Here is a 25,579-nt window from a genome sequence, read left to right on the forward strand (position 1 = left end):
TTTTTTTTTTTTTTTTTAAGCTTGAGGCTAATGTTTTGCTTGATGTACAAATTTGGGCAGGGTTTCCTTTTTTATTTATTTTTGGTAACAAGTATAAAGTTTTATTTTATGTGGAAAACAAATAGTGTAGTTTGTAAGCTAACAAATAATTGTTTTAGTTAGTCATCTTGTTAAATGTGAAAGAAATGCACAACGAGTCGCCCTCTTCACGTTCATGTTTCTACGTATTGGCTTTTGAAATGCAGCTGATTTGACCGTCAAAGTGCATTTATTAAGCAAACGTTAGACTGAGACACACCTTTACTATAAATTTGAGCAAACAAATAATTGTTTTTAAGTGTTGATCTTGTTAATTTCTTGTTAAAGTCCTCCCGTGCATGCCCCCGTGATCACCATTTGGCAGCCGATCGATTTTTGGCACAACACCGGCTCACATTTCCATGTTGTCAGCGGTGACGCATAATAGATGCGACGTATACGGTGAAGCAACATATTCATGGATTTTTCCACTTTATTTTTTGTACTGACACGACTTATAGGGCGGTGTGACGTGCACGGCAAAAAATATGGTGATTGTCATTCTCAACATACTCATCTTATTTCAGTCAAACTCACAGAGAAGCAAGACATACACAAAAGAGTGGAATAAGAACAATATAACAAAATCCATGGCAAAGATGGAAAAGACGCAATGAAAAAGCAATTGTTATTATTATTATTAATCCTTTATTTATACAGGTTAATTCCCATTGAGACTTGTAGACTCATTTACAAGAGAGACCTGTTACATACAACATACAGACAGGTGAGAACAAGAGAACACAAGGGTGGAGGGTACAGGAAGCCCCCCAAAAAGTCATGTCTCACACCATTTCCTGTCAGGGAAACAATATAAAATATGCAAAACATAAAGCTGCAGCATACAATGACATCATAATACATTTGTGCACAAAGGTCAATAAAGGCAGTGAGTTATCTTTAAACACCCCAGAAAGAATGACAATTGATAGCAGCGATGAAAATAATCTGTGCCCAAGAGTTATTAACGATAGCATACATGTAATTCAAATGTTAAACCAATACTTGAAAAATGGTTTAATGACAACAAATGAAATAATAAGAATAAAACTTTTGTTTAAAGGCAAATTGATAATGACTTAATGTTTCTAAAATTTTGTAAAAACTCAAAATATTTGACAGTTTTTTTGTTTGTTTGTTTGTTTTCAAGCTTGCTGTGTTGCTTTTATTCGTTCAGGATTGGACTGACACTTTATCTTTATTTATGTGTTTTCCAAAGCTGGACTTATTACTTTGAGAAAGGCAATAAAACCCTAACTGACTGCATTTTGGAATAAAAACATCAGTAGCATGACAGCGTCAAGACAATAGCACCTAGAGTGGATTCTATCTCTGATTGCTTTGAGTGTTTGTCTCTGCCTCGAGAGTTCCTATTTCCCTTTAATGCCTTCTGGAATGAAAAATAAAAAAACCCAAAAAGGTTTCTTGTGTCCTGTCACTTTAAGCTTGTGTTGTTGTCATTTTGCATTTCTTTAGAAAACTTGTTGAAAAGAGAATGTCTGGCTACATGGCTCTGCGCCAACACTTCTGCAAGTAGCAGCGAGAGAAGGCAACACTGACTGAACTTCAGAAACACCAACAAAACACTACAGCTTTTCTGAGAGAACTCCATGTCCTTGTAGACGAAGCAACAAAGACAGATGGAGAGAGCTTGTTCGTCCTCAAATGTGTGTGAGCATTAACGTTTTTTTGGGGTGTTTTTTTTTTATTTATTGTCCATGACATTGTGCAAGGACAGTCCGATCTGTTATTGTTCAATTGTGAGTTCCTACACTAGGAAGAAGTCGTACACAGACCCAGTCGCTTCATGCTTCTTGAAATTTTATTGTCAGGGGACTTTATCCTCCCTCAATGGATTTTGAATTCAAACTAGCAAAAGGCGCATGAGACACATTTTATTAAAAAACGCATCACAAGGGAGCCTCATTATCATTAGCATGTCCTTTGCAGGATGTAAAGCTCTATGCACCAGTTTGTAATGAACTCTGTGAACTTCAAGGTTTATGTGGTCATTCCAACAAAATGCAACGTTTATTTATGTTGTTTATTTCTGCCCCAAAACCCACAACTATATATATATATATATATATATATATATATATATATATGAGAGAGAGTGGTGGCACAGAGGTCAAAGAAAAGTGGGCCTGTGATCGGAAGATCATTGATTCAACTCCCGGTACTGACATCAAAATGTGGGTGGGATAGGCCAAGCATCCATACCTGCCTCCACCCTCATTTCCCCCACCTGGGCCCTTGAGCAAGGCCCTTAACCCCCACTATCTGCTCCCCCGGGCGCTCTAGAAAACAGCTCTCAGCTCCACACAGAGGGCTGTGGTAGCTCGGTGGTCTGTGGTCGTGTCAGGAAGGACATCCGGCGTAAAAATAATTGCAAAGCCTTCGTGCGACTTCCTTCGTTGTGGTGACCCCTGAAGAAGGGAGAAGCTGAAAGAAGGAAAAACAACATACATACAAACAAAAAAGCATCCATGTTATATATGAAATATATGTTTTGAAAAAAAAAAAGTCAAATAGTTTTTGGTCAAGATAATTTTATATTTTGTGTACAACTTTTTTTTAGGTTCATAACACAAGCACAATTGTCTCTATAATCCAGCTGCCTGTCTGTCTGTCTGTCTGTCTGTCTTTATGTCTGTCTGTCTGTATGTCTGCCTCTCTGTCTGTCTGTCTGTCTGTCTGTCTGTATGTGTGTGTGTGTGTGTGTGTGTAGCAATTGTGTTGCTTTAAAAAGCAAGAGCATACAAGAGCAACATATATAAGAAACGAGCATATTGAACGATGAAAGTTGATCTGAATCTTACATGGGGGATTTTGAGGGTTTTTTCTACAAGTGGCAGCATGATCTAACAGTTTAGGAGACTGTCCCATTATTAATAGATAACAGGCTCACTCTGTACAATATGCACATGTGCATGCCCTTAAGGTAGAAACAGAAGCACAGCTTTCTCCATCATTGTCAGACATGCAGCATCGCTGTTGCCTTGGACTGTGTTGCATAATCCTCCAGGACTAACAGGTCGTTATGCAGTGTAATGTCCTGTCAAAGTGTAGGTGAGCAGCCATGGGATTATGATGAGTTATCTCATTATCTGCCCACCCCGCCCACCACCACCACCACCATCAGAAGAGGGTTAGTATCAGTCTCGGATAAAGTGCCATGAATTACTCAGCAGAGCAAAGTGTGAGTAGTTGGTCAAGAGTGGTGTCTCCCAGCTGACCACTTGATATGGAAATAACTCAATGTTTAAAAATGACATTAGCGGGGAAACAAAATCCAACTAAAAGGGAGGCATACACATTAAATAAATAAATATATAAATACATAAATGTAGGTTTTATTCAGAGTATCATGCTTTGAATAAAAAACACTCTATTTTTTTTTTTTTGCCTTTGTCACATATTTTGATGCAACACAATTTTCATTTTTGATAGAAATCCTCGTCCATCTCAGACGTGTTCCACCCCAACAGAATGGAAAACAAACAAACCAAATAAATAAATAAATAAACATGCAGGTGCATGTGTGCTCATGGGAATGGACACATTGATTATACTTGTCTTTAACAGGCTTGTAAGACATGAATGCTCCTGTCTTGAACTGTGGTGCACTCATGTCTTCAGCAAAGTGTCTGCATCTTTCAACACCAAAATGTGCACGCGCAGGTTTTTGGGTTGTGACTAAGGGATTTGTACAAAAAAGAAAACAGGTTATGTACTTTGTACGTTGATCCAGGATTTGTCAAAAACAACATTCTCAGGTTGTTATTCATCAGAGTCCACATTATTTCTTTAGACCTGCTAAGAATTTGGCACCCTAAGGTGAGGGGTGTGGACTGATGTTAAGTGACTATGTTGCCTAATGTTTGCAACCAGGAAAGTAAAGGCAGAATCAATTATGACATCTTGGTGATGTTTTTGATGAACTGGAATTATTCAAGTTAGAATTTAAACAGTGGCCATGTCAGCCCAATGAACAGAAATGGTGTGTGTGTGTGGGGGGGGGGGGGGGGGGGGGGATGCATCTTATTAAACTATTTTATTTTTTGCAACAAACTACAATGTATTACTTTTTTTGCCCCCTAACAATCAACATACAAAAATAGCATTAGCTAACATACACTGTAATATGTATTGACTGTTGTGATCAAAAAAAGTTTCAGTACTATTTTTTTTTTTAGGAATATTTGTATGATGCAACAGTAGCTGTGCTTTCTGCTCTTATACATGAAACAAGATTTAACACATTTAAGTTGGTGTTACTATTGATAAAAATCAGTTTCCAACTTCTTCTTTGTCTTCTTTACATAAAACACACACACACACACACACACACACACATATATATATATATATATATATATATATATATATATATATATATATATATATATATTTCGAGAGGAGCCAGTTGAGGTGGCTCAGGCATCTGGTTAGGGTGCCTCCTGGACGCCTCCCTGGTGAGGTGTTCTGGGCACGTCCCACCGGGAAGAGACCCAGAACACGCTGGAGGGACTATGTTTCTCGGCTGGCCTGAAAACGCCTTGTGATTCCCCCAGAGGAGCTGGTCCAAGTGGCTGTGGAGAGGGAAGTCTGGGTCTCCCTAATGTACTTAAGCTGCTACCCCCCGTGACCCGACCCAAGATAAGCGGAATAAAATGGATGGATGGAAAAAAATGTATATATATATATATATATATATATATATATGAAGGTGTGTAAATCCTTCCCACACTCTTGCAATGTTCTAAACAATGTTTCTAAATGCTGTAAAAGAGACAGAATGTCATGATTTCAGCTCCCTGCCTCCTCTGCTCTTTGCCAACTGCGTTATTTTGGCCACGCCCACTCCTCAGCTCTCCATGCTGAACAGCTGATCAGTTGCACCAGGAAATATCCTGATGCATGCTCAATAATCCAGGTAGAAAAATCTAAAAAAAAAAGTTAAATCTGGTCCTATGGACATTTAAAAAACAAAACGAAGCAAAACAAACAAAAAACAAAGTAGAAACATTTTGTCTTTGTTTTGCTTTTGAATGTCCACAGGACCAGATTTAACTTTTTTTAGACTGCACCAGGAAGTTTTTCCTGTATTATGGGCTGCACAAAGCTGCGGGATGAAGCTTGTTCTGCAGCTCTGAGATGCACAAATGTGCAGCAGGTGTTAAATGATTCAAAATAATGTATTTTAAATAAAAAAAATGAATGCAGATGGTGCAGCCCATCCATCAATCAGCCATTTGTGCTTCATGTCCAATCTTACTTTGAAAAACCGCGATAGAGCGAGTCCGCGATAAACGAACCACGAAGGAGCGAGGGACTATGTCTATACCGGGAGTTGAACCAGCAGATCACAGGCTCGCCTTCTCTAACCTCTGTGCCACCAATCCCCTGTATTTTGAATAATATAAATAATATTAATAATTAATTAATCATCATTTTAGTAGGGGATTTGTGTTGTTAGGGGGTTTCGGTAGCTTTGTGGTCAGTGTTGTGGTCTTGTAATTCTTAGGTTGTGGGTTTCACCCCATGTTGTCTCAGTAAGGGCATTCGATCTAAAACTATTTACAAATCTTTATACAAGTTAGCTCACAGGGGACACTGGAAGAAATTGTTTGTGGTGGTAGTAGTCAAAGTGAAGTCATATCTATTTAACATCCACATTTTGTTTCAAAATGTAACACACAACCACAGACCACCGAGCAACCACAGCCCTCTGTGTGGACCAGACAGCCTGGGGGTGCAGATGGGGTGGTTTAGGGCCTTGCTCAAGGGCCCAGAGTGGGGCAAATGAGGGTAGAGACAGGTGTGTTTGTTTCACCAATCCTGCCCACATATTGATGTTGTCGCTTTGGGTAGTCGAACTGGCAACCTTCTTATCACAGGCTCGCCTTCTCTAACCTCTGCGCCACCACTCCCCTTGAGTAAATAAATAAATAAAAAAAAAGCTTAAATAGTATTTAGTAGTTGCAAGGATTTAACTATTTTTAAAATCCTTTTTTTTTATTGTACCACGTAAAAATGGTGGTAAATTGTACGTGGGATTGAGTGTGTATGCTTGTGTGTGTGTGTGTGTGTGCGTACATGTGTTTGTGTGTGTGAAAGAGAGAGAGAGAGAGCAAAGATCAGGAGAAAAGAAAAGTGGACGTCTGTTTTGAATGAGAAGAGTTTGGCGCAGACAAAGAGGCCAAGCTACTGGAATGTCAACAAGCTAGTAGAGGGTTCAAAATGTGTACGTCTCTGTGTACATGACTTTGATTAAATGAGCTAAAGAACTGACAAAAATACATAAACGCACCCTAAAATCAATGCAAACATGGAGGAGGCAAAGTACAAGTACAAACTACAAGACAGATGTGCACAAGGACACTGCAAGAAACTCGCATACACCCACAACAGAGACGCCCCTCCAGTGTTGATACCCTGCTTGGAGCTGCGATGAGCCGTGTAAAACGAAGAGCAAACATACCTGGATGTCATTATAGCGAGTCTGCAGAGCAGCTTACAGAGTCTGTAGCCATGCTTTGTGTTCATGTGTGTGTGTGTGTGTGTGTGTGTGGGGGGGGGGGGGGGTGCATATGCCTTTTATTTGGACAAGTACTCACACATGGTTTTCTCCTTTGCATGCCAACAAATGAGGGTGCTGCTGTTTATAAGCATGTACTATGAGAGTGGCACATTGTCCAGCTGCTTGTTCTGCACGGTGGAGGATGTGATGCAATTTATGACATTATTTATTTATGACACTACATAAATACATTTGTTTTTCTTTTCAATCATTGTTTCCCTCTCTTACTGTTTTCTTACTCATCACTATTTTATTAGCAATTCTCTGTTTTTTAAATTATTTTTCTCCCTTCAGAGTGTCCTCACCACACATGCAGTCATTAATAGCGTGTTTAGACATCCCTTCTAAACCCAAACAAAGACCTTTAGGTTGACCTGTTGTTACAGATCGGACGTTTCTCCATTTCTGCAGTTTCAATGTGTAAAGCAAAATGTATAACATGTCACATGTGTGTAAAAGTGCATGTATTTATTTGCACGTTTTCTCAAATGGAGACGACTATCCAAAAACGTCTAATATGAGGAATTTGTCTTTATTTATTTGAAAGTGTGTTTATATATTTTTTGTTCTGAATCAGTGATAATGATGGTTAGAGAGCAAGGACAATATTGTCACTCTTTTTCTGCTCGTTGAGTTTTAATTGTCAGGACTAGGGATGCACGATATTATCGGCATGGCATTGGTATCGGACGATATTAGCGATAAAGTTAAATATCGGACATTCCATCAAAATAACTCACCGTTATAAAAGGTTTCAGTTTTAAGTTATTTTTTACTTTAACAAACTGTCAAGTATATATATATTAATGCACTACTACTTATGTACTTTTCACTTGTCGCTTGTGAACAGGTTGAGTTTAGATTTGTGAAGATTTACAAGTTTGCACCGTTCAAGTGCTCGAGTAAATGTCATGAATACATTTGACATTAAACATAATCCAAGTTGAAGTGTCACATCATTCCCAGCCCCCTTTTTACCATTTGCATTTGGTAGCAGGCTAAACTGAGAAAAAAAAAAAAAAAAAAAGGTATTGGGGAAAAAAAACAAATTGGTATTGGTATCGGTTATCAGACAAATAAGCAATATCCGATATTGGCATATCGGATATCAGCCAAAAATCCAATATTGCGCATCCCTAGTCTGGTCATTACATAAAAAAAGGCTGTTGTGCTGTGACCTATGCTCACTTTCAAAGTGACTGTGCTATGGAGAAAGTAATAAAGAAAATAATACTGAAATCTAAAAGAAGTTGGAAACGACTGACATTTGGGCCATTATAGAAGTTCATCGATTCTTACTGTGTCTGCTCTGGCTGGTGCTTTCCACTTGTTATTGACTGTCTGGCACTACTTTTTTATTTTATGTATTTATTTATTTATTTTTTTATATAGTGCTGTTGTTTGTGTCGTTGTGTCTATTTTTAGTGCATAAAAGTTTCACTCAGAATGTTCCTTTTTTTTTTTTTTTCCAACTGTGACTTATGGGAAAATAAATAATAATATTTAATATTCTGGTTGAATAAGCAATTACAAACCCATTGAGTCAAACCTGAACAGATGTCATAATACAACTGTTTTTGTTGTGTTTTTATTTGTTTTTTTTTTCAAGTAAGTTTGTGTTTGACTGCTCTTTGTCTGTTACGGTGCCTGCAGACAGTCACACCCAGTGTTTGGTGAAAAGACAGATGTTATTGTGCTAGTTGCCTGCATCTTTTGAACAACTGGATTGCAAACACATATATGCAAACTTTAAAGTTATTCCATAACTTTCCACATACGTTGACGGACTGTAAAGTAGCTAAAATACTCATATAAATGTACAAGATAGTGTTTCTTTGTGACATTTTCTCCATAACAGAGCGTGCGGGCTGTGTGTGCTTAGGGTTTAGAGCTGCTTACTTTTGCTAAAGATTTTCACTGTTTGCAATAGAGAGAGGCCAATCCACAGGTTTTATTTTTTATTTTTATTTTTTTACCACACATGCAAAGAATACACTAAAATCCAATTAGGTTTGATTATTGTCACTGGGATGTCATGCTGATTTTCATAAATGATGCGATTAGAGTAACAAAATGTTATTTTGTATTGTTTAAGAGTCTAGCTTTGATCTTCATATAGCCATGGTCATTATTCCTAATCATCATTATAACCTACTGCATTAATTAACCTAAATTCTTTTGAACTCCTAATAACTGAACACAGTAGAGAGCGTGCACACGCACGCTCTGTCAAGTCTGTGTTTGAAGTCGAGTGTTCATGAGGACTACGAGAAACCGAGGCTGTGCTGTCTGGAAAAATGATCTGCTGGTGAAGATTTTTATTGGAGCAAATGTTATGTTGAGTGCCATTAGTGTTCTTCTGACAAATAATTGGTGTGAAACTGGAAGTGAACTTCAGGATCAAGAGACGAGCAGAAACACTACAACTGCAGCTGTTTAAAAAAAAGAAAGAAATGTGTTTGTGTGCGTGTGTGTTAATGCTCTTCTAAATTTATTTGTTTCACACCTTCTTTTCCAGTCCTTCATAACACGCCAGCTGAAGCTCGGGAGACTGAGATGTGATCTATGCCTTCTCAGCTGCTCGAGTTACACATGTGGCAGTGTGTTTTGCAACCGCTGAACCTGACAGCAGCTCTTTTCCCATCACACCTTGCCAGTAGCGTGTTGGAGTGCACTTAAGTAAGGAGTTAGGCACACTGGGAGCAGGTGGACATGCTCACATTGAGTATGCAGGCTTTAGCGGGTATCTGTGCACATCAGTTTGTTTAAGTGCTTCATATGTATGCCCATTCATGGCTATTTCTCATATCTGCACAGACAGACTCCATTGATTCCAGTTTAAGAAAGACTCATGCTCAGGTCCTTTGACACTGTGCCTCCCAGTTCTGGAAGCCAGTTTCACAGCCAGTCCTGGTGTCAGACTGTTAAAAAAGTTATATGTAGCCTATAGATTTATTTTATTTTTTTAAGCGTCGTGGTACTATTATTGTGACAAAGAAAAAGTGCCCGGTTCCATTTGAACTGGTAGCTCTGTGATTGCTCACTCATGTAACAATAAAAATAACGCTTGCAGCATGCAGCTCTATTTAGCTGCTGCAGCTCCAGCTGGACACGCCAGGCTGATTGCTGTTCTAAGATTGGCTGATTGATAGCTCAGTGTCGGCTACTGCTTACCAAGGATCAGCAGCAGTACCAACAAAGGTTTTTCTAACGCAAATATATATATATATGTTAAAAAAAATAAAAAATTATGACATATATAGTTTATTCCTGCCTGATTTAATATAATATAATGTTGACTTTTTCCATTACTTTTCCTTTATTTTTTTTATTCTTTTCCTGCAGGAAAGTTATTTTTAGCTTCTGTTAAAAGTTTCTAAATCCCCCCTTTGCTTCTTCTTCCCTGTCAAGGTCATGTGGTGTATTTGCAGTGTTCTGTGATGAAGCACATCATTTTTTACCGATATTATCTTGGATCCCAGAATTATTGTCCTATATTACAGTCTATTAATTAAGGCAATCATTTATCTACCCCCCTCCCCACACACACACACACACACACACACACACACACACACTTTCACCTCCATTTGAAACCATTTCCTACTTATCCCCTCTCTATCACCCATCACCTAATTTCATGTCTCTTCCTCTCCTTTGTTACATCCTTGACATCTGACATTCTATCCCTCAATAAGCATGATTTTTTTTCCTCTCCTTGTCAAACTTATCTTTATTTTGACTTCATCTCCTTTTTCTCTGTGTGCTTGTGCCCATGTTTAAGAAATGAGATGCTTAATATCAGCACTGACCTTCTGAGTTTGGCTCTTGGGAAAGGCTTAGGGAGATGTTCGCCACATTATTAACTAACAGATTAGGACTGTGAGGGAGGTTTTAGCTGCAAGCCTTTGTCTGATTATCATTGCTGTCTTGCCAGTAAAAAAAAAAAAGATAAAAAAAAAAAAACATGTTTAAAGCAAAAGAGAAACTACCACATCCACTTACTTCAAGGTTTAAGCACTGCTATTGATGTGCTTCCTAACGGTTTGCTTTCAAAATAAACTGATGCAGGTACCATGTTTTGGACTTTCAAAATAAACCAGAACAAATTGTTGGCAGGGAAACTGATCCAAACCTCACTGCTGAGGCTGAAACAGCATATCTCTCACAAGACCAACTGGACAGAAGGTGCATTAGATGTATGAGCTTGTTGTTCCTTGCTGATTTATCAAAACTAATTAAAAAATAAAATAAATAGGTTTAAAACCAACCATGACGTATATCATGTTTTTCCTAAAAGACTCGTATGTCTCTGTGAGTTGATTCAAAGTCAGACGCAAAGGCTGCGTGGATGGGAAATCAATTCAAAAACTAATAGTGCTATTTGGGAAAAGGTCAGCAGCACTGCTTAAGTTCAGCAGTCCATTAAATCACGCTGAATGTAGGGTATAGTGCTTTATATGTCGTACTTATTGTCAGCAGAATATTTTAAAATGTTTTGGGCCTTTACAAATTGCCATCTTAACTAAATAATTGTGATTTTTACCTGAATTCTATGGTGGGATTTGAAAAAAAAACGAAAAAAAAACCTGATTACATTTCAAAAAATGAAATTAAATTTGAAAAAAACACAACAAAAACGCATTTGAAAAAACAATTACATATGAAAAAAATAATAATAATAATTAAATTAAGCCAAACCATAAGTGATGTATTATTATTTATTTATTTATTTTTACATTATTAACAACATAGAACAGAACAATGTACGGTAACAAGATGCAAATACAAACTCTATTGAAGGGTGTGGTGTCCGTGTACCATATGTTTGTTTTTTTTTTAATTGAGAATCCAAAATAATAATTAAAAAATATATATATTTTTTTCTTTATTAATTTTCATGAGGGATTTAAAAATACCATACAGCCATGCTTTTTTTTTTTTTTTTGCATTTTTCACTTTATCCTCAGATAAAAAATGATGTGGGTGGTTTGTTTTATTTTAATTCTGTTTTTTTTTTTTTTTTTAAATTTTTTTTTTTTATGTAATTCCATTTTTTCTAATCTAATTCCGTTTTTGTTTTTTCAAATGCGATTCCGGCCATGTCTACTTTGGCCACTTCCGCTTTGGCCACTTCCACTTTGGCATAATGTAATTCCATTTTTTTTTTTCAAATGTTGTGCTTTTGTTGTGCTTTTTTCAAATCTAATTTTGTTTTTTTTAAACGTGATTCTGACCACTTCCGCTTGGCCACTTCTGCTTTGGCCACTTCCGTTTTAGCCACTTCCCCTTGGCTTAATATAATTCAGTTTTTTCGAATGTAATTCCGTTTTATTTTTTGTTTTGTTTTTCAAATGTTGTTGTGTTTTTGTTGTGTTTTTCAAGTTTAATTTCATTTTTTTTAAATGTAATTACGCCTTTTCAAATGTGATTCTGGCCACTTCTGCTTCGGCCACTTCCGTTTAGGCCACTTCTGCTTTGGCTTAATGTAATTCCTTTTTTTTTTTTTTCCTTCAAATGTTGTTGTTTTTGTTCTGTTTTTTCAAATTTAGTTTAATTTTTTTGAAATGTAATTCCATTTTTGAAATGTTAATTGACACCTCAGGGCCACCATAGAATTCAAAGATAGCACCACGAGAATCACCCTTGATGACCAAACAAAATTGAACAGAATATGCCAGTGTAGACTAAAATATATCCAAACTGTTGAAGTAGGATGCTGATATTTCTCTCCCACAACTTTTTTTCTTTTTTCTTTCTTGAAACATACAGATGTTTCTGATCAAAGCTATCCAGCTGTCTCAATACAGTTCTCTCATTCTTGCTGTAACTGACTCTCAGGAATCTATCTCCAATTCATCATTCCACAACCTCTCTAATCCAGGCTTGTAAAATATTAACTGCCCCGTGCTTGCTCTCCAACATTTTTCCTCTTTCCTTTGCCATACCCCTCCTTTTCATTTACAGTCTTTCTTTTCATCTTTTCACTCCATCTTCCCTTCCTCTTCTGCCTCTCCTCTTTCACACTGCCTCTTATGTGTCTGGCTTCCGTGTTCATCTCCAGAACACAGACGTCTAAAATGAAGTATCAATTAACCCTGTTGCCTGTAAATTTTTGTTTCCTCCGGTAGCATCGACAAGCCAAATGATGGGAGGCAATGATCAGACCAACATGCACAAAACACTCCGACGCTGTACGTTTACATGCGCCGTGGGGCCAAGATAAGATGGCAGGAAACAGGAAGTGGATTTATTTGAGCATCAGTGCCCTGGATCGTACACAGACATCCAGAGAAAACACACAAACACACTCACACACAAACACTTGCACAGCTGCAGCTGCCTCAGTGTTCACATGAAAGGAGAGGCGAATGCAAGAAGAGGGAGAGAGAGTGAATGTTAATCTCTCTGTGGGAAAGAGACAGGAGAGGATAAAGTGATAACTTTATCCCAAGATGTTTAGAGGGGAAGTGAGTGTGTTAGAGCATGTTCATGCATACTTCTTACCAAGTCTTTTACTTGTTCTACAACAACACATCCCTTGTGAAAGTGCAAGCTTGTATTTTATGGCTTGTGAGTTGAATGCATCTTAGAGCAGTGAATGGTTGTGAAAGTGTCATCAAGAGTTTATTGGTGGAACGTATGCCATGCCGGAGTTAATCAGATATCTGGTCTATAAATTGCCGGATAGCATTTTGCTGTTTCATACCTCTTGAACATTTGATATCCCTTCCTAACCATCTGTGACACATGATTAAGGAAAGAAACAATTACAAATAATTTGTTAATCTACAGATCTAAAGACACTCATTTTTATCATCCACTTTTTAGTGCAAAAAACCTGCTTATACACATTAATATACATTACTTCCTATAATGTTTTTACCTTTTGACCTTTTTTTTCCCCCTTAACTATGCTTTTCTTACCAATTACCTACATTTTTGGGTTGTTCATAAGCAATGATATGGAACCTGATTTAAATAATAGTGAATTATAAGTGCGTGTAAAATGTGATGCACTCAGGACTGATAGGACATGTATTACCAGAGGTGGAAAGAGTACTGAAAATTTGTATTCAAGTACAAGTAATGTTACACTGCTTAAATTGTACTCAATTACAAGTAAAAGTAAAACTACTTGCGTAAAAGTACAAAGTACTCCTCAAAAACTATTCAGAGTATTAATTACTTTTTAATCAACTGATGTTTTATTGTGTTGCCAATAGAAGTCATTCAGTTTGATTTACTGTTTAACAGCTACATTCAAAGCTCATTTCTCAGAAGCTCTGTTTTATTTTAGTACAAGGCAAACCGATGGCAGTGACAATATCTAAGATCTTTGCATACTTAGCCAAACTAATAACCCACACATACAAACAATGAAAAAGCTATATCATACAGGTATAACTGTAAAACCTCATATGCTGCAATATGTTTTTTTTTTTTTAGATTAGATGCTGAAGTCTTATAAGCTGCTATCACTGTAGAGATCAAACAAAGTTTGCATCTGGACGCTGTCTCCTGTTCTCACTCTGTACATGAAAAATTCCTCCAGGTACGGCCACGGGCACTCGTCCTCAGCCTTTACCTCGTCATTTTCTCTGTTAGTGTTGTCCTCTGTCTCCATTTTGGCTTTTTCTCCAAATCTTCGGTCCATAAATAACTCTATACTCTACGGAATTGTCCTTTGCTTACATGTTAGGTAATTGGCGCGTTTGCGACCTGAGAGCCTTATTGGCTACAAAGATGCAGATGAACATTTGAATATTAATTCAAATTGCGGCCATACTCAGTAGCGACTTCTGATTTTAAAAGTAGCCAAGTAGATTGCATGATCTAAATTGTACTTATGTATTAGTAAAATTACAGACTTGAAATAAATACTCATAAAAGTACAAGTATCCAAAAAATATATTTAATTACAGTAATGTGAGTATTTTGTAATTTGTTACTTCCAGCCCTGGTTATTACCTACTGTACCTCACATTAGACAACTTTTACACTTGTGCTTGTATATCTGAGTTTATTAAACTCTCTTGGAATCTATAGGTATCTTTTACTCTTCTATTGGCCATCCATCCATCCTTTGTCATTATATGTTGTTGTTTTTTTCTTTATGGATCACATGGAAACCAATGATCCATCAACTATAATATATTGTTGAATGAATCCAACAATACTTGACAATTTAGTTAAAAAAGGACAACGCAAAGAAATGTTCCATGAATATGTGATGAAACTATTTCAAATTTTCAGTTTCACTGTTACAGAACTGTACAGATAATTTAAAATATTGTCAGTAGGTTTTAATGTTGAAATCAATGATAGACTCAACAAGAGGTTTCTTCTGGCTGATGATGTGTCAGCACATGAGGAAAAAAAAAGCAAAGGATGGTTTTAGAAGAAAACATTTATTGTAAGTAATTGTTTTTAAGCTAGTTGGGATGTACCTCAAATGTGAGAAGACAATAGACTCCAAACGCACATCACCTGTTTACATTGTTAGTAGTTATTTGTATTGTTTTGTTGTTTATGATAATGTTTGACAGTTCATTTGGTATATTAATGCATAATTTGATAAATTGATTATTTTAGCTTACAAATATTTGTAAAACAGAATAAAAATATTTTAAATTATACAGTTTTTCTCTCCCATTAATCAGTAATTCAAGGACATACTGGCAAGACTGAAGCAACACAGCCATTCTCTTTATTCCATTCACGTGTTTCACGTGACCAGCATACACAAAGAGCTGGAACCTCAAAGTGAGAAAAAAAAACTAAACAGGATTCAGTATGAATTTCTCCTTCTGTGACATGAAAGATTATCTTCATGTGGAGACATCTATTCTTAAGAGAGCTGGTCAAGCTAAGTAGTGATCAACCAGATTACCTAAATAGGTTGAGTCAGGTCCTCTGGACATATTCTTCTTTGTTGAAACATTCCACCCTTTATCCAAAATACTTTTTCAGTCCAAGGAGCTGCAAATAAACATTTTTTACAAACAGCACATTCTCATAATGGATCAACCAGTTTGCTGGAGACAGCCAAAACTAGTTGGTCACATGAAGAAGGAGGATCATCAGCCTAACAACTGATCGTTGGTGCCCTGATGGCTGCTTGCTAATCACAGCGGACTGGGTGATACTAGCAATAACAGCATTACAAGAGGGGAACATTTGGACATGGAGGCTTCCACCCAGTTTAACTGCAGCCTGGTTCTCTTCACAAAGATGGCTTCCTTTACTCATCTCTCAAACCAATGTTCTTTTATATCAAGAATGTTCACATCATCCTTAACTTACTTCTGGCCTGCCGATAACTAAACCACAGAGTCCTTGTCTGGTGATGTTGCTCTTCTGGAGTTTCTTTGTTAATGTTGCAAACACTCTATCTACTTCGGTGTCTCTTTCCTGTAGGGTCCCGCAAGGCTCCATTCTTGGACCCCTTCTGTATTCATTGTATCTCCTCCCCTTAGGGTCTATCCTGAGGAAACATGGTCTTTCCTTGCATTGTTATGCTTAACACCTAAAAATTCCTCCTCCATTCGCCCTTTGCTAAAATGTCTTGATGACATTGACTTGGATGGCTTCGAACTTCTTGAGTTTTAAAGATCAGAAGACTGAGGTCATTGTGTTGAACCCAAGCTCTGCTATTGTCACTGATCCTGCAAACCTGAACTCCCTTCAGCCACATCTAAAACAGTCTGTTACCAATCTCGGGATAGTTTTAGACTTGGACTTTAAGTTTAACAAGCAAATAAACTATGTTCTTCAAAAAAGCTTATTTCAGCTTAGGCAGATAGCTAAGCTCAAGTTTGTGCTGTCCAGATCCGACTTTGAAAATGAGTCCATGCATTTATTACAACCCGGCTGGACTACTGTAACTCCCTTTATGCTGGGGTCAGTCAGGTCTCCCTCTCACGTCTCCAGCTTGTCCAAAGTACTGCAGCCTGGCTACTAACAGGAATTTGCAGGTTTGAGCACATTACTCCGGTTCTATCCTCCCTTCACTGGCTTCCTGTTTGTGTCAGAGTTGATTTTAAGATTCTTCTGCTGTCATTTAAGTGTATTAATGGCCTTGCACCGTCATACCTCTCCGACCTTCTTCATCCTTATGCTCTTTCTCGGTCCTTGAGATCATGAAACCAGCTGCTTTTGGTTGTACCAAAAACCAGCTGAAGCTCAGAGGAGATCGAGCATTTTCAGTCATGGGCCCTAAACTCTGGAACAATCTGCCCATCAACATTCGACAGGCCACCTCAGTCTCTACTTTTAAATATCTCCTCAAAACACATCTGTACTCATTGGCATTTAACACAGTGTGATCTCATTTGGTATTTCATTGTTGATGATTGTGCTCATCCATTTTGCTTTTACTCCCTGACATTTAATGCAGGGTGATTTTATTTAGTATTTAATTGTTTCTAATTATATTTCATGTTTTTATGCTTTTATTCCTGATGCTGTAATATTAATATTTGATGCTGAATCTTTTTTGTTAAGCACTTTAATAACATTTACCGTTTAAAATGTGCTATATAAATAAATGTGACTTGACTTGACTTCTGCGCTGAGCCATTTTTTTTGCCAGTGGCTGTGTAGTTTGCCCGGTGTATAACTGATCACACTGATCTTGTGGAGCATAACCAGGGAGAACATTATGCATCAGACCTTCTACTTGTAGCTTCAGACACATCACCCTCTCTGACACTCTTTTCACCTCTATTACACTCTTTGCTAACACCTCTTTCATTACCACCATTACTCCATGTCTCTTTCTATCCACAGCATGGTAAAGCAGTTTAAAACATGTTCCAATGCTACAAGCATTACTGCCTTTCCAGTTGGTCTCTTGGACACATAAAACATTGACCTTCCTTCTCTGCATCATGCCAGCCAACTCTTTACCTTTGCCTGTCATTGTCCCCAAATTTACAGTTGCCAACCTCAGTCCCACATTCTTAACTTTCCTCTTCTCCCTCTGTTTCCTGACACATTTCCTTCCTTGTGGTCTTTGACTAACGGTTGTACAATTTTCACCGGCACACTGTTTGTCAACAGCACCAGTGACGGTCGCTGTTAACTCGGGCCTCGACCGATACAGTGTGGTGTCGCATAGAATGAACTCAAATATTAGTTGTGGCAAAATTGTTTTATGTTGGATTCCCTTCCTTGTACAACCCTCACCATTTACCCAGGCTTGGGCACGGCACAAAATATACGCTGGTTTCTACTCCCTGGTGGCTGGTCGATAAAAATACAATTGAATGGAGGAATCTATGTAATTAAAAACAAGCATCCTGATCTAACTCGCACACCACTTTTAGGACAATTACATGTCTGTATTTTTTTAAGAGAGCAAATATTATTTTGTATAATTTCTATATCCAAACATACACAGAACCACCCAAAAAAAAAAAAATGTAATCCAGGAAATATCATCCAGAACCATTACTTAAACAATTATTGTGCTATTGGCTCATGCAACATCACAATTTTCACTCAGTAAGTGCAACAATTGATCTTTTTAACCTAAACTGATAAATCTCCAGGGCTCTATATCTGTATGTCAGCAATTCCACCATTTCACTGTTGAACTTTGAAAAGGCATTGCTCCCCTTGGGCATACAAATGTGATTCTCTGATAAATGTTCTAGTGAGTTACAGCATGACTGGAAAGTGACACCTTCTCACTTGGTTTGATATGTTTATGCCAATGAATCCAAAAAGAAGGGCTGCATACACATAGTCACCTGCTCACACACAAAGGTGCACTGTCACAGACACACCAGCAATGGAAGTGCAACACTTTGAGATGGTAAATCAGAATGCCAGCAGTGAACTTCAATTCCATTACATGCCGCTGCTTTGCTGTCAGATCATAACTTACAGATGGTTACTCACACAGACACTTTAAAACACACCCATGCATGCATGAGCAAAGTCATAGATGCACAATGATGGAGCCACATTTTCAGCCATGTGAGGGGTAGATATTGTTCAAATTGAAATGCAAACATCCATACACGAGCTTTCACAGCTGGTACTTCATAATCAAACTTCATCAGTAATCTAATCAACTCAAGAGGGTCTGCATATTTGTTTAATGACTTGTGTGCTTGCTCGTTGCATCTCTGCATAAGTTTCTGTGATTGTCAGCTTTGCCGTGTGTGTGTGTATGTGTGTATGGAAACATGCATTGCTGCTTTAGAGGTTATTTTATGTTGTCTTTTTTTTTGTGTGTGTCTTTTTTATAATGCGGCTGTATCCACTTTTTATAAAATCAGGTTATTTGTTTGTGTTATTCCTATCATTTGCTTGGAGTGTTTGATTACTGAGTGTGTGGTTTGCATCGTTGCATCAGGCAGAGGCTTTTCTGTGTGGAGTTCGCATGTTCTCTGCAAGCGAGTGGTTTTGTCTGAAAACTCTGTCTAATTAGTGATTCTAAACTGGTCGAGGAGTATGAGCGTGCATGCTTGCTTTCTCAGACTTGGCCTTTTGATGAACTGATGACCTGTCTATTATGTACTCTGCTTCCCGAGCAAATAAATAAATAAATAAAATCAATTTGATGCTAATGTTGAAGCCAAAACCATAGTCGTGCCCAAAGATATTTTGCTTTTGTTTGACAAGAAATCTTAGCCATATTTAACCAGCTGATCAAGCAACAAGGCTTCTGTTAACTGTAAACATCTTTTGTTTGTAAATTCTTAATCATAGTTTGACCGAATATTTCTTATGGTTCAATAACAGTTTGTCTCATAAGGATAAAAAATAAAAAATAAAAAAATAAAATAAAAACATCTGGAATTTGTTTACAGTTTAATGAAAACTTTTGGGGACATTATCCACCTTGACTTTGGTTTACCCATCCTTCCAGTTTGCATATTTGTTTAATCCCCCCCCCCCCCTTTTGTTTTTTTCTTTCATCCTTTCGCTATTTATATATCCTAAATTTTAGAACTCAAATTAACTTTTTTTTTACATCTGCTGATTTTTACCCTATGTGTCAGAGTTCTATATGTATATATGTATATATGTATATATATATATATATGTGTGCACACTCATGCAAATGAATATTTATCATTCATAGCACATAGGTCAAAATAAGACTGTGTGAATTCACCTGCATGTGTATTGTAGGGAATGTATATGTTTGTGAAGTGCCGAAACATATGTGTTGCACATGTTTGGCTCATCCCTCATGACACTTTAGTAGTCCACGAACCTTGAAATGCAGTTTATTACCCATGGGTTTGTGGGAGTTTTGGATTGTATTTCATTCTTCTTTGAGTTGCCTCTGGGCAGGGATCCTGTGCTGTCCTGCAGGTATAGCACCAGTGACCTCAAGACAAGATGTTATGTTGGCTCTTTATGGTAATGCACTTCTCCAGGAGAACATCACAGAGCTGCCTGAGAACAACAATGTCCTCATTGGCCTGCAGAATCCCATGATTAATACAAAGTTCAGCTTTCCTGAATTGAAGAAAATCTGAACCAGGGAGGGGAAAATTGCCTCCAGGGATACTAATACCAACTGAGTGAAATGTGTCCATATGTATCAATATGACAGTAAGGAATATTCACCCATTCATTATTTCTTATACCTGCTTGGTCCTGTTTAGGGTCACAGAGATCAAGTGCCTATTTCCAGCTGTCAAAAGAAAAGAGGTTTGTACACCGGGAAAAGAATCACCTGTCCTCTAAAAGGCTACAGACACAAACAATCATTCAAGCAACCACTCAAACTTAGACATTTTACAGTTGCCAATAACATAACATTTTTGTTTTCTGGAATTTGTGAGAAAAACTGAATTACAAGAATAGAACACAATGCACAAATAAAACATAAAAAACTTCACACAAATCAAAGTCAAAGTTTCTTTATTTGTCAAACGCACCACATGTGGTACATGTGGTGGAACGAAACTGTGTACACAGGGTCCCAGTTACATCCGACAAAAATACAATTGTAAAGAATAACAGTAATAAGATCTAAGACGTGAGCTAAGAAAAATGTTAAACTAAAAATATTCTAAGCGCTAGTAGCAATAAAAAAAAAACAATACACCGAACAGTAGCACGAACATGAGTCTGTGAGAGCAGATGAGTATGAATGAACACAGCAGTATGAATAAATCAGCAGCATGAGATCAGCAGCACATATTAACAATCGAGTGGCATTACAGTGATTATTTCACAGTGATTATTCTAGTTAGGGATTCATGAGTCTAACAGCCTCAGGGTAGAAGCTGTTCCTCAGTCTAGTGGTTCTACACTTAATGCTCCTCAACCTCCTGCCTGAGGGGAGCAGGGCAAAAACTGTGTGTGCTGGGTGAGTGGGGTCCTTCATGATGCAGGTGGCTCTCTTCCTGCATCTAGAGTGAAGAAAGAGTGATGAAAAATAATTTATTAGAAATCTGTAAACAGGTTGGCTTATTTAAAGAGTTTTGAGGATTAATTATTTAGTTAGTGTCTAAAATATTTTAAAATGCATTTTGAATGTTTTCAGTTTGAAAAAAATAGATGCAACAATTGTAAATAGTAGTCAAGATAACATAATAAGATTAGGAACAATTCCTGAACAGGTTTCAACCATTTAAATCACTTTGATCGATTGATTGATTGATTGATTATATGGATTTTTAGACTACAATACATTTACAACAAATCAATGTATGGACTGTCTTTAATAAGGTGCATTGTGAAATGTGGTATTTAAAAGTTTTTAGTAGACCATTTGCTTATACTCCGGGCTTAATTTGTAAACCAATTGATGTCAGAACGCAGATAGCGGGCGGGCCGATGGCGAGTGTGGTGGTGGTGGGGGTGTAGGATCTGGGGGTCGATTCCCTGAACATTTTTAACGAAGTAGGTGCAATTTCCTGCATTTTGGTGTATTTTAACAGGTTGTTAAACATCTAAATTTACCTACATTTGTAAACACTCCTCTTCTGTCAGCCCCCCACTCCCCCTTTACTTGACGGTTTTGTCGGGCTTGATTTCAAGCCTGACTCTGTCCCTGCTTCTTGTTGTCCGACTCCACATGTAAACCTCCAGCTGTCTGCCCTGCTGCTGTCTGTGGGCTCTGTCACTGCACAATCTGTTCCTTAAGCACGATTCGTACCGTCAGCTCATTTGCGCATGCGCTAAAATAAATACTTCTGGGAGGGCTTCAGACATTGTAGATCACAAAATGGATGGATTTTCAGTTTTTCTACTATTTTTGCCTGCAATTTTCCCTGGAAAATAAAACTTTTGCAGATGTGGATAGCAAAGTATGCCATGATGATAGATTTCTTCAATAAATCTCATAAAATATGACTATTATTAAAATAAAGGTCTTCTGTTGTCAGTAATGGTTCCACCAGAGGGCGCATTGACAGGTAAATGTGTTACAGTCCAATCAACCAGATTTTACTACTGAATTATAATTTTGTAAGTAAATGAAGACGGCTCTTATTTATAAACAGAATTATAACATTGTCTAGGAAAATCAATCAATGTATATAAATAGATATTTTAATTAATATTAATAAACATGGTATGTTTCATAAATATATTTCATTAATATCAAAATGTGTATAATATATGTGTTGTATTAAATCAGCTTACAGGATATAATTTAGCACACCTTTATAATTAAGGCTGGAAGTAATTATTTCCAGTACATTTTCCTAAATCTAGCATATTCAAAAGTATTTATTTTAGTGCATGTGCAAATGAGCTGACGGTACGGATTGTGCAGTGACGGGCTCCTGCCCACGTACAACTTCCTGCTTAGCGCGTCACTCTTTTCGGGGCGGATATTTATTTAAGGGTAGACGTGGAAGTGCTTCACTTGAAGAGGCAGATTGTCTTCTGTTGTGCTTAAAATGTGTGTTTATGTCATTATGTTCAGTTTATATATCCAATATAAGTTTAATTTATTCAAGGCAGTCATATTTGTTCATAACTTTATTATTAGTAAGCCTGAGAATTACCGGATCCGAGCAAACAGTACTGGAAGCATCCTGTCAAAATAAGAGAGTTTCCAGATTATTTTCTGGCAGGATCCGGCTCAAATTAAGCCCTGCTTGTACTCCATTGAATTTTGCAAAGTTTGAGTTGTTTAATACAACTGACATCCACTCTAGAATAGGACCAAGTCTGATTTGCAATTAGCTCAACTTCTCAATAACAATTATGCCACAGTTTTCCAAAATAAAATGATGTTGACTTCTCTTTGGCTGCAGGCAAGATATTTCTGATAGCAACTCTACATAAACTCACTTAAGAAGACCTAAACTATTCATTATTAACTTAAATATGTCTGTTATAACATAATCAGGTTATACCAACACATTTTTTCTGGACAGAAATGTTTTTGTTTATAGCAAAAGGACATTACCCACATCTGCTAAATTTAATCATTTTGTATGCAACATAGTTACAATAAAAATAAAAATACTGATTGTTTGCATGACTTTTTTTTTTTATCTTTGTACATCACATATGACTTTTGTCTGACAAAACGTATCTGATTTTGACGACAGCTTGAGTTATCTCATCTGCTTTGCCTCTTTGAGGGTCATAAACTGTTTATCTATTATAGCTGTGTCAGCTAGTGCCAATATAAACGAGGAGAACAATGTGCAAAAAACAGGACACCGTTGATTTTCTTTTGCATTTTGGTGGGGGATAACAGTACTCTGCTGCTGCTCACATTGCCTAGTCCATTACCAAGAGATCAATAGCACTTGAGTTGAATGTCATTATGGTTATTAGGCCTGCTTGTCCGCTTGGTCATGAGAAATGAGAGCATTATGCAGGGGAGCGTCCTTATGTGTGAGTGAGTTCATGAGTGTAATCATAAGTATCTGCTTGTGTTTCCACTGGTGCTGTAATGTTTATTATCCTTGAGTGGTGTCTCTGCAAGCTACCAAAAACCAGAAAAATACGAATGGAGGATGTTAGTGTTTCAACACAATCCAGTTGGAATCACTTTTAATATAAAATGTAAATGCAAGAAAAAAATTAACGAAAACCTGAAATGTACTAGAAAAAAAAAGGCATGCAAATGATGAATACGCATACCATGCATATGAACAAAAAGAATGAATGCATGAATGATGCATATGAAAATAAGAAAAATGTAAAGATGTATGAATGCAACCCTGTCATCTGGTCCATCTGGATTCTTGAAAATACTTGTCAGCTTTTCAAATTTTGTCCAGTCTATAAATTGTATGAGTTTATACCATATTTGTATGTGTAATATGTCATATTTATTATATTTATATAATAGCTTTATAAAGGAATACGTAAATAGTAAGGTTGAGGAAAACATAAAGTCCCAAGCAGGACATAAAAAGATGCAAATGGCTGGCAGCCAACCAAATAAAATGAGACAGAAGAAGCTAAGAGATAAGATAAAAGTGATGCAGAGTACATGGAGAGGTGGGCTCAAATGTTGATATGATAGAACAAAAAACAAGAAAAAGTTACAAGGAGAACATAAAAATTAAGAGACTGTTAGAGGTGGAGTATGTAAATAAAGGAGTAAGGTGTGAAACTTCAAGAAAGGACAGCCTGAGCTGTATAAGATAAATGTTTTACTTCGGGTTTTATTTTTTCTCTTTTTTTTTTAATTCAAACTTGTTAATTAATGCTCTTATCTGGTAGAGTATTACCATAGTACATACAGTATGCATAACACAGGTTGTTCTGGGTATTTTACGCAAGCATCTCTTCTACATTATTAAAGTACTAAAGAACAGCTTATTTCACTTAGATGAAATTGTTGATTTAGTACCACATTTCTCATGTTCTTCTTACTATACTCTTCATATAAAGCCTTTGGGCACCAGTATCATCATCAAAGACAACATCAAAGTGAAACTGTATGGTTTTCCCTCAGATGCAAATAGCTTTTTATGTAAATAAAGTTACACAGACTCACTTAAAGTGAATTGACAGAAAGACAGATCAAAGAAAATGTCAGTTTTTGCCACTAACGTGCATGCAACCACTCGTTTTATTAAAAAAAGAACATGGAGTGCAAGCATGCAGGTAACCAAGACGAACAGAGTAAATGAGAAAACTAGTATTAAGTATGAAATTACAAAAATGAAGAAAAGAAAGTGGGAACTAAAGCTGCAGTTAGATTAAATATGGAATGGAGGAACAAACAGTGTCAGGTTAATGGTAATGGGGGCAGGAATCTTGTCCTATTAAATATAGATGGCTCTGTTATGTGACATGAAATATACATGAAACACTGAGTTGACATCTATATCAGCTGTGTTGAGGTATGTCTGGAGACGTGGAGAGAAGGAAGGTAGCTGAAGTGAAAAACAAGAAAATGTTGAGTATTGTGGAAAGAGAAGGAAACAAGGAAGGAAGGGGACAAACAGACAAAGAGAGAAACAAAGACATCTGGGCAAAACAAGGGCTGTAAAAGATCCCATTTGATATTTGATCCCGATCCAGTGGGAGCCACCCCACACCCGTCCGTGCCTTTTTTTTTTTTTTTGTTCATACGCACAAGTTTATTTTCTAGACCTGTAGATCAATATTTCATAGTTTGCACTTGTGTTGTTGATCCTGTCTGAGTGTGTGTGAGTGTTAATCCAAGGTCTTCACTTCTTACGGTTACGACAAGACCCTTGAGACGTATCAACAGAGCGGGGCTACAAACCCCAGTGTCTTAACTAAATCTCCCATTAGGATCACATAAATCCATTCACCCTGGAGGTCACACTCCAACTTTTCTGACAAAGCACTGTTGGCATCAATAACAAGCTAGTTGATACCAGGGTCAAGACAACAAAGAAGACACTCTGTATGAAGGAGAATATGAACACTTTACTTACTATAACAGGGAAAACGTCTCAATACTTTTTATGAACTCTAGTAAATAATTAGCAT

The 25,579-nt window shown here is 37.1% G+C and overlaps 1 protein-coding gene across 1 annotated transcript in view; it reads left to right on the plus strand.

The window, feature by feature from the left end:
- Nucleotides 1-25,579, plus strand: part of cntfr (ciliary neurotrophic factor receptor) — a 168,529-nt gene that overhangs the window by 13,744 nt on the left and 129,206 nt on the right. The window lies entirely within an intron of this gene.

This window comes from Nematolebias whitei, chromosome 18 (genome assembly GCF_014905685.2).
Source record: "Nematolebias whitei isolate Nwh7 chromosome 18, NemWhi1, whole genome shotgun sequence".
NCBI classification, from domain to species: Eukaryota; Metazoa; Chordata; class Actinopteri; order Cyprinodontiformes; family Rivulidae; genus Nematolebias; species Nematolebias whitei.